The sequence below is a fragment of the Saccopteryx leptura genome, chromosome 2 (genome assembly GCF_036850995.1).
Source record: "Saccopteryx leptura isolate mSacLep1 chromosome 2, mSacLep1_pri_phased_curated, whole genome shotgun sequence".
NCBI lineage: Eukaryota > Metazoa > Chordata > Mammalia > Chiroptera > Emballonuridae > Saccopteryx > Saccopteryx leptura.
Genome location: NC_089504.1, coordinates 278,400,915 through 278,410,938, shown reverse-complemented (window position 1 = coordinate 278,410,938; position 10,024 = coordinate 278,400,915). Strand labels below are relative to the sequence as shown.

General features: G+C 44.9%; 1 pseudogene; it reads right to left on the bottom strand.

The window, feature by feature from the left end:
• Positions 1 to 2,114: 2,114 nt before the first annotated feature.
• On the bottom strand, positions 2,115 to 4,775 carry LOC136392025 (heterogeneous nuclear ribonucleoprotein A1-like; annotated as a pseudogene).
• Between the last annotated feature and the right edge of the window lie 5,249 nt (positions 4,776 to 10,024).

The following is a 10,024-nucleotide window of genomic DNA, read 5'->3' as shown; positions in this document are numbered from 1 at the left end:
TAAAAGCCTTTAAAGATGTTCAGTCATGGAGTTTCAGAGCCAGAGGGTCTAGAGAACCTTTCAGTACTGCCCCTCGTTGTATAGATGGGGAAACCAAGTCTCAGGAAGGTTCAAGGTTATGATGGACCACTTCTCCCAACCCTCCCTCTTCCCTGAGAGAAAGCCCCTCAGTCTTTCTGAGAAGCAAGCAGGCAGATCTGCTGACCAGCTCAGCAACACCCATCTCCCCGACTGTCAAGCTTTCACACACAACTGATCAGCTAAGGAAATAACTGCTTTTTTATTCAATAAAGTTCTAGATTCTGCAAGTCAGAAACTTCTGAGATCAAGTCCAACTTTCCACCTCTAGTAGGAATTCCTTCTAGTAAGGAATTTCTATCTCCAACTCCCATCTCTTCCCCAAATTTCAGACTCTTTCTTCCTCTTATGCTACTGCGGGCCTAAGGGCTCCCAGCTCCCCCAACACCACTCTACCTGCAGCTCTTCTCCATCTCAGCTAATGGACACGCCAGAGGTATTAAAAAAAAATCAAAAGCCAGATCATGCCACTTCCCTTGTTGAACGCTGGTTCCCCATTTCCTTCAGAATAAAAGCCATAGCCTGTATAATGGCTCCCAGGCCCAATGTAATCTACCCTTCACCCCTTATTCCTCTTGATCCTATCTGTTACTGTCTCCTTCACTCCAGCCTCATTGGCTGTTTTAGAATTTGCCTGATCTGCTCCCACCTGAAAGTCTATGTTTGGCTGTTCCTCCATTGAAACACTATTCCTCCAAATATCCGCATGGTCAGCTCCCTCCCTTCTTCAGGTCTTTGCACAAATGTCGTATTCGCAGTGAGACCTTTTTTGATCATCTCTTTGCCCCCTTCATTCCAATACTCCATTCCCATTCTCCTAATATACATACTTATTAGCTGTTGATACAGTATCTAATTTTTTAAAGAGGATATTAAATAGTTTATTGATTACTCATGATAATAGATGCTACACAATCTTCTTTCCCATCTATAATTGTACCCTTATTCAATTTAGATATATTGCATAGGATGTGCCAACAACCATTAATACAAATAAGCTTTTAATGGTGAATGTCATAGCATAGTAACTGTCAATTCAACTACACCAAGATTTCTGAAGACAATGGCTTCTGCAGCCAAGCAGACTGTAAATAAATTTCATATGGAAACTGTTATCACCCTGAAGGAATTCTAACTTCACATTAATGGCTTCAGAGTAGACTAACTTTACGCAGCACATCTTTAAGATGACACACTTGATCCTGGCTGGCTGGTTCAGTAGATAGAGCATCAGCCCGGCATATAGACATCCCAGGTTCGATTCCCAGTCAGGCCACACAAGAGAAGTGACCATCTGCTTCTCTCCCCTCTCTCCCTCTTCCCCTCCCACAGCCAATGGTTCAATTGGTTCGAGCCCTAGGTGCTGAGGATAGCTCAGTTGGTCTGAGCATCAGCCTCATGCGCTAAAAATAGCTCAGTTGATTCAAGCATAACACCAGATGGGTTGCCAGGTAGATCCTGGTAGGGGTGCATGCAAGAGTTGTCTCATTATCTCTCCTACTCTCACTTTAAAAAAAAAAGAGCCTGACCTGTGGTGGCACAGTGGGATAAAGTATCGACCTGGAACACTGAGGTTGCCGGTTCGAAACCTTGGGCTTGCCTGGTCAAGGCACATATGGGAGTTGATGCTTCCTGCGCCTCCCCCTTCTCTCTCTCTCTCTCCTTCTCTCTCTTTCTCAGTCCTCTCTCTCTAAAAATTAATAAATAAAATATTTTTTAAAAAGAAAAAAATTTTTAAAAAAAAAGAAAGAAGAAGAAGATACACTTACCAGAGACATGATCAGCCTATTTCACTTAGCAATCAACAGCATGGGTGCAAAAAACTCTACATTAAAACCCTTAGTTGGAATGCTTTATGCTTTCCATTGAACAGAAACAAAAATAACCTGTTATATGGTTAATCACAAATACAGCCCTCAAGTTTTTTGCCCATTCATGTGAGTATTGTGTAGGACGTGTTTTCTTTGTAGCAGCTGGGCCTTGCCCCACTATGCTTGGCTGAATTCACAAATCCACTGTAACCTGTAGCTTCCCGGTCACTTCTCTGGCTCTCCTCTCTTGCTACACGTTGTTTCCTGGCAGTAATTAAAACCTCTGCCACTGCCATAGCCACTGCTGGAACTGCCACAGCCACCTTGGGTTTGTGGTTTGGCAAAGTATTGGCCTCCACCATGACAGAGACCAGAGCTTCTGCCTCTAAAGTCTCCTCCTTTCATGGATCCAAAATTTGAAGACCGAGGGTTATAATTGCAAAAGTCATTGTAGCTTTTGCCACCTTCAAAATTGCTTCCATCATTACCAAATCCATTATAGCTGTCCCCGCTGCCACCATTTCCACCACCACCACTGCCGCCACCTCTGAAGTTTCCTCCACGACCTAAGTTGTTAGTCTCACCAAAACCACCTCCACGACCACCACCGAAGTTTCCAGAACCACTTTAAGTGGATGCAGCACTAGCCCTCTTTTGCTTAGATACGGCTTTTCCTTACGTCACAGTTGTGGCCACTCACATGAGATTTCTGAATGACAATCTCATTTATGGAGCCATGGTCATCAAATGAAACAAAAGCAAAGCCTTTTTCTTGCCACTGCTTCGGGCAGTCATGATTTCAATCAATTTGATTTTTCCATACTGCTCAAAATAATTTCTTAGTCCTGGCTGGGTAGCTCAGTTGGTTAGAACATTGTCCCAATATGCCAAGGTTGCAGGTTTGATTCCCAGTCAGGACACATATAAGAATCAACCAATGAATGCATAAATAAGTGAGACAACAAATCGATGTTTCTGTGTGTGTGTGTGTGTGTGTGTGTGTGTGTGTGTCCCTTCCTCTCTCTCTAAATATCAATCAATCAATCAATCAATATTTATAAAAATTATTTTTCTTAGGAGATGTTCTTCAGTGTCCTCAATACCACTGACAAAAATCTTTGTCACAGTTAAGTGGGCACCAGGTCTCTGAGAATCTTCTCTTGGGACAGCCTCTTTGGTTCTGCAGCCCTTCCATCCCCCCTGTGTGGCCTTGCACTCACAGTTGCATCCACCTCCTCCACAGTGGCACACATGACAAACCCCAAGCCTCTGGAGCACTTGGTGTTGGGATCTCTCCCAACCCCACAGTGTGCAAACATTCCCGTTGCTCAAAATGGCTTCTCAGACTCCTCAGTTGTTTCAAAGCTCAAACCTCCAGTGAAGAACTTCTGCAGTTGTTCGGGCTCTTTGGGAGGGTAGACATAAATAGCATGGGAGAGACGACTTTAACGATGCTACTTGGCGGTATCCATCATCAGAAAGTGATATATTATCGAATTTACTTATTATTATGCCTATTGTTTTGTTTATCTTCCTCCACTAGAATGGAAGCCCGTGAGGGTGGAGATTTTTGTCAGTTTTGTTACAAATGTATCCTTGGAGAGTAGAACAGTGTACATTGTGGTCACTCAGTAAATAAATCCTTATGGGAGGAATGAATGAACACATTATGTGGGTGACTGCCTGGCCAGCCGAATCCTCGAATCCTCGGTCTCAGAAGCTGCTACTGTTGCTCTTGCTCCTGCTCTCTGAGCCATGAGCCTACTTCCTTTTTTCATGAAAAGAAGACCATTCCTGTTATCTATCATGTGGTTTCTCTCCAGTCTCCTTTTTTGCTCAAAAATGCCAGGCTCTTCAGCTAATCCTTTGTCCTGGGTCCCCCTAGGTCTTCAGTCCTTAAGACAGGCTTCTGCTGCCAGCCACTCCCCAGATTCTGATTCACAGAGCTGACCCAGAAGCTCCAGCAGGATGTGGGCCCTGCGCCTCGCAGGGGACCACTGTTCTCCACACAACTGAATCACCATTTCCCCTTCCCTTGAGCCCACCAGGAGGGCCCAAGGCAGCCCTCAGGGAAGAGGTCGTCCTGACCTGGGAACAGACTAAATGCCACGGGGGCTTCCTTTACTCCACACAAAGGAGACTTGGTTCTGTGAGGGGGCTCCCACTCAGGACAGCCTGGATGGACTTGCCCCAGGAAAGGGCTGAGGACAGGAAAAGATTTTGACCAAGACATTTCCTGACTTGGTTTCTGAAGGCCCTTTTCTATCTTCCAAAGTTGGCCTTGGTCTTTGTCTGGGTTATTCACATTCTGGAAGCATTCATGCGGCACCAACTACTCCCAGGACCCCGACATTCTTTCCGGGTGCCAGCGCCATCTTTCTGAGCTTGCTTCTGAAATGTTTTTGGTATGAAGCATCATGGCAGGTGAGGGGAAGGGTCATGTAGCATGGGATCCACAGCTGAGTCTCGGTCTCTTTAGGGCTGGGATAATAGATATTCTCTAACCATCCAGACTCCCCTTCCTCAGCAGGCTTCCTCCACATCATCCTCTCTGCCTGTTTGCCCCTCCCAGCCCCCTGGTTTAGAAGAGGTTAAGCAAACAGATCACTAGGAGGACAGCTATCTCAGGATCTTTGAGTTCCTCTCCTTCACTGTAATGCCAACTCCACCCCCTGCTGAGATTGTGCTAATGGGACAAGACAGCATGGGCTATGGCTCCCCTTTCCCTTCCCCCCATTTCCTCTGTGTGGTTTCCCTTCTCCTCTCCTGGCAGTGACCCCACCCCTTCTGCTTGCTCTCATTCATCCTCTTCTTTCCCTGCTCCCTTTGGGACTTGTAGAAGTAAGGGGAAGGCATTTTTGCTGGAGGAACTGCTATATTCCTCATGCTTCAAAAAGAGCTGAGAATATCATAAGTGCTCAACAAATATATGTAGGTCCATTCACTAATATTTCTATTATTTTGAGGGAGGGGGAGAGAGAAAGTGGGTGTGGGGGGGAATGGGAAGCATCAATGTGTAGCAGCAGTTGCTTCTCTCATATGTGCCTTGAGTAGGCAAGCCCAGGGTTTTGAACCGGCAACCTCAGCATTCTAGGTCGACACTTTATCCACTGTGCCACTGCAGGTCAGGCCATTTATATGTCTTTTAAAAATTATTGATTGTTTTTTGCCTGACCAGGTGGTGGCGCAGTGGATAGAGTGTTGGACTGGGACGAGGAGGACCCAGGTTTGAGACCCTGAGGTCACCAGGTTGAGTGCGGGCTCATCTGGTTTGAGCAAAAGCTCACCAGCTTGGACCCAAGGTCGCTGGCTCAAGCAAGGGGTGACTCAGTCTGCTGTAGCCCCTGGTCAAGGCACATATGAGAAAGCAATCAATGAACAACTAAGATGTCGCAACAAAGAATTGATGCTTTTCATCTATCTCCCTTCCTGTCTGTCTGTCCCTATCTGTCCCTCTCTCTGACTCTGTCTCTGTCACACACACAAATTTTTTTTTTTAAATTATTGATTGATTTTTAGAGAGACAAGAAAGGAGAAAAAGAAACATCAATTTGTTGTTCCACCCATCAATGCACTCATTGGCTGACTTTTGCATGTGTCTTGACTAGGGATCAAACCCACAACCTTGGTATATCTCAGGGGTTGGGAACCTATGGCTCGTGAGCCAGATGTGGCTCTTTTGATGGCTGCATCTGGCTCGCAGACAAATCTTTAATAAAAATAATAATAACATTAAAAATATAAAACATTCTCATGTATTACAATCCATTCATTTCCTACCGCTCATGTTCATGGTTGCGGGTGGCTAGAGCCAATCACAGCTGTCCTCCGAGATAACACCAAATTTTTATTGGATAATGCATAACATACACGAGTTGTTGTATGGCTTTCATGGAATTACATTTTGAAATATGTGGTGTTCGTGGCTCTCTCAGCCAAAAAGGTTCCCGACCCCTGGTATATTGGGACAACACTCCAACCAATTGAGCTACCCATGCAGGCCATTTGCTTATATGCTTTCTCTCAGCTCTCCAATTCAGTCCAGTTAAAATAAGCCTCACCCCGCCCCACCCCACCCAACTAAGATTTGACATCCCAGTGGCATGGATTTGAGGTCTAGTTTTTCCACTTGCTTGCTAGGCAAGTTATTTAAGTTTTTAAAATTTTATTGATTTTAGAGAAAGACAAAGGGAGAGAGAAAGAGAGAAACAGATTTGTTGGTCCACTTATTTATGCATTCATTGGTTGATTCTTTTTAAAAATTATTTTATTTTATTCATGTTGAGAGAGGTGAGAGAGAGAGAAAGAATGAGAGAGAAAGAAGTGAGGGAGGAGCAGGAAGCATCAACTCCCATATGTGCCTTGACCAGGCAAGCCCAGGGTTTTGAATTGCTGATCTCAGTATTTCAGCTTGACGCTTTACCCTCTGCGCCACCACAGGTCAGGCTCATTGGTTGATCCTTGTGCCCTGACCAGGATGGAACCCCCAACCTTGGTATATCAGGATGACAATACTGAGCTACCAGCCAGGGCAGTTATTTTATGTTTTTGATTCAATTTCTTCTTCTATAATACAAGAATGACAAAAGATTGTATTAATGACGTAACACAATACAGTGCTTAATTCATATAAACACTTAATAAATGGTAGTCCCCTATTTTTGTCTAAGTTGCAATTTTTCTTTTCCATCTTTCAAACTCCCCTTCCACATTATCTGAACTGATAATTTTTCTATTTAATTTTACTTATTTTTTAAATTGTTTTTTATTTTTCAATTACAGTTGGACATACAATATTATATGTTTCAGGTGTACACGCCAGTGATTAGACATTATATAACTTATTATGTGCTCCTGATAAATCTCATACTCGCCCTGGCCAGTTGGCTCAGCGGTAGAGCGTCGGCCTGGCGTGCGGGGGACCTGGGTTCGATTCCCGGCCAGGGCACATAGGAGAAGCGCCCATCTGCTTCTCCACCCCTCCCCCTTCCTCTCTGTCCCTCCCGCAGCCAAGGCTCCATTGAAGCAAAGATGGCCCCAGGCGCTAGAGTGGCTCTGGTCGCGGCAGAGCACGCCCCGGAGGGGCAGAGCATCACCCCCTGGTGGGCAGAGCATCGCCCCTGGTGGGCGTGCCGGGTGGATTCTGGTTGGGCGCATGCGGGAGTCTGTCTGACTGTCTCTCCCCGTTTCCAGCTTCAGAAAAAAAAAAAAAAATCTTATACTCATCTGACATCATACATTGTTATTAGAATGTTATTCACTATGTTCCCTATGCTGTGCTTAACATCCCCATGACTGTTCTGTAACAACCAATTTGTACTTCTTAATCCCTTCACCTTTTTCACCTGTCCCCACAACAGCCCTCCCATCTGGCAAGCGACAACATGTTCTCTGTGTCTATAATCTGTTTCTGCTCTGCTTGTTCCTTTATTCTGTTTTTTAGATTCAATCATCGATAGATATGTACTTATTGCCAGTTTGTTATTCATATTTTTAATCTTTCTTCTTCTTAAAGAAGACCCTTTAATATTTCTTATAATGCTGGTTTGGTGGTGATGAGCTCCTTTCGTGGTGTTGAGCTTTTTCTTGTCTGGGAAGCTATTTATGTGTCCTTTGATTCTAAATGATAGCTTCTTTTTTGGTTGTAGGTCCTTGCTGTTCATCACTGTGAATATTTCTTGCCACTCCCTTCTGCAAAGTTTATGTTGCAAAATCAGCTGACAGCCTTTTTTTTTAATTTTTAAAATTTTATTTTTAATATTGTTTATTTATTTTTAGAGAGAAAGGAGAAAGAGAGAGAGAGAGAGAGAAGTGGGGGAGGAGCAGGAAGCATCAACGCCCATATGTGCCTTGACCAGGCAAGCCCTGGGTTTTGAACTGGTGACCTTAGTGTTCCAGGTCAAAGCTTTATCTACTGTGCCACCACAGGTCAGGCATCAGCTGACAGTCTTATGGGAGCTTCCTAGTAGATAACTACGTAACTGCTTTTCTCTTGCTGCCTTTAAGAGTCTCTCTTTGTCTTTAACCTTTGGCATTTTAATTATGACATGTCTTGGTGTGGGCCTCTTTGGGTTCATCTTGTTTGGGACTCTCTGCATTTCCTGGACTTGTATGTCTATTTCCTTCACCAGGTTAGGGAACTTGTCCATAATTATTTTTTTCAAGTAGATTTTCATTTTCTTGCTCTATCTCTTCTCCTTCTAGCAACCCATGATGCGAATGTTGGTACGCCTGAAGTTGTCCCAGGGGCTCCTTACATTATCCTCTTTTTTTTTTTTTTTTGGTTTCTTTTTACTTTTATGATTATTTTTTTTCTTCTTTATATTCCAAATTGCTGATTTGATTCTCAGGTCCATCTAGTCTACTGTTGATTCCTTGTAAATTATTCTTCATTTCAGTTAGGGTATCCTTCATTTTTGACTGGTTGTTTTTATAGTTTTCATATCCTTTTTTATGCTGTCAAAGTTCTCACTATGTTTATTGAGCATACTTAGAACCAGTGTTTTGAACTCTTGAATTCTTGAACTCTTTACCTAGTAGATTACTTGTTTCTATTTTATTTAGATTTTTTATTTGTTTGTTTTTAGCAAGAGAGAGAGACAGGGACAGACAGACAGGGACAGACAGACAGGAAAGGAGAGAGATGAGAAGCATCAACTTGTATTGAATAGTTGCGGCACTTTAGCTGTTCACTGATTGCTTCTCATATGTGCCTTGATGGGGAGGGGGGCTCCAGCTGAGCCAGTGACCCCTTACTTAAGCCAGTGACCTTGGGCTTCAAGCCAGTGATGTTTTGGCTAAGCCAGTGATCATGGGGTCATGTCTATGATCCCACATTCAAGCTGGTGAGCCATGCTCAAGCCAGATGAGGCCACACTCAAGCCAGCGACCTTGGAGTTTTGAACCTGGGTCTTCAGTATCCCAGGTCAACACTCCATCTACTGTGCCAACACCTGGTCAGGCTATTTAGTTCTTTTTTTGGAGTTTTGTTCTGTTCTTCCATTTGGGACATGTTTCTTTATCTCCTCATTTTGGCTGCCTCCCTGTGTTTGTTTCTATGTAGAAACTGCTGCGTCTCCCAGGCTTGGTAGAGTGGTCTAATGTAGTAGGTGTCCTGTAGGGTCTGGTGGCTCAGCCTCCCTGTTCACCCAACCTGGGTACTGCAGGTGTGCCAGGTGCACCCCCACACTGTGGACTGTACAACCCTTCTGTTGTAGTTGAGCCTTGATTAGTGTTGGCATGTCATTGGGAGGCATGTACTTCCAGGCATATCAGCTGCAAGGACTGGCTGGGACCAGTGACCAGCATGGAGGGTCAGCTGTGCAGGGTAAGTAAGTCCCACGAGAAAGACTTACTTCAGTGGGGCTCTGGGTCCCTCTGAGTCTGCCTCTTGAGTGTGTCACTTTTGGAGGTGGTTAGGTGGTACCTTGACGTGATCTGAATCTGTCCACAAGATGTGCTGGCTTTGGGGCCTCCTAGGAGATGCAGACCAAGGTCAGCCACTGTCTGTGTTCTGCCTGGGGCCACCTGGCATGAGCTACAAAGCAATCTGCACTTGTGCTGGGCTTGGAGGTGCCCAGGCCAGGCCAACCTGTGAACTAAGACCAGCTGCTGCTAGTGCCAGGCCTGAGGCCACTTAGTGAGAAGTACAGGGTGAACTGAGGCCAGATGCTGCTTATTTGAGAGATTTTAGGAAAATCTGAAGCATGAGCCAAGATAGGTCTAGATCTAGAATGAAATCAGCTTGGATGAGCCCACAAGCTGGGTGTGATGGGGTCTCAGGAAATCATCAGGGCAGGATAAACAGTGTGAGCCAAGTTGATGGAGACTCAGATATGATGCCTACCTGCTGGCTCTGTGGAGGTGGGGGGCTCTCAGAAAAGGAACAATGGCTTCCACCAGCACTTTTGTTTGGCAGAAAGCTGCACCCCCACCCCCAGCTCTTGTCTTGATGCCAGACAATTTAGCTCCTCTCTATATGTCCCTGGTGCCTTTTGAACTGTTGTCCCAGCACTGGAACTCAGACGGAGTGAGTCCGAGTTCTATACATGGGCCTTTTAAGATGAACTGCCTGGGACTCCAGCAGCCCTGCCTCCCTCAGCCTCAATCCTTGCTGGTTTTTAGAGCCAACAATA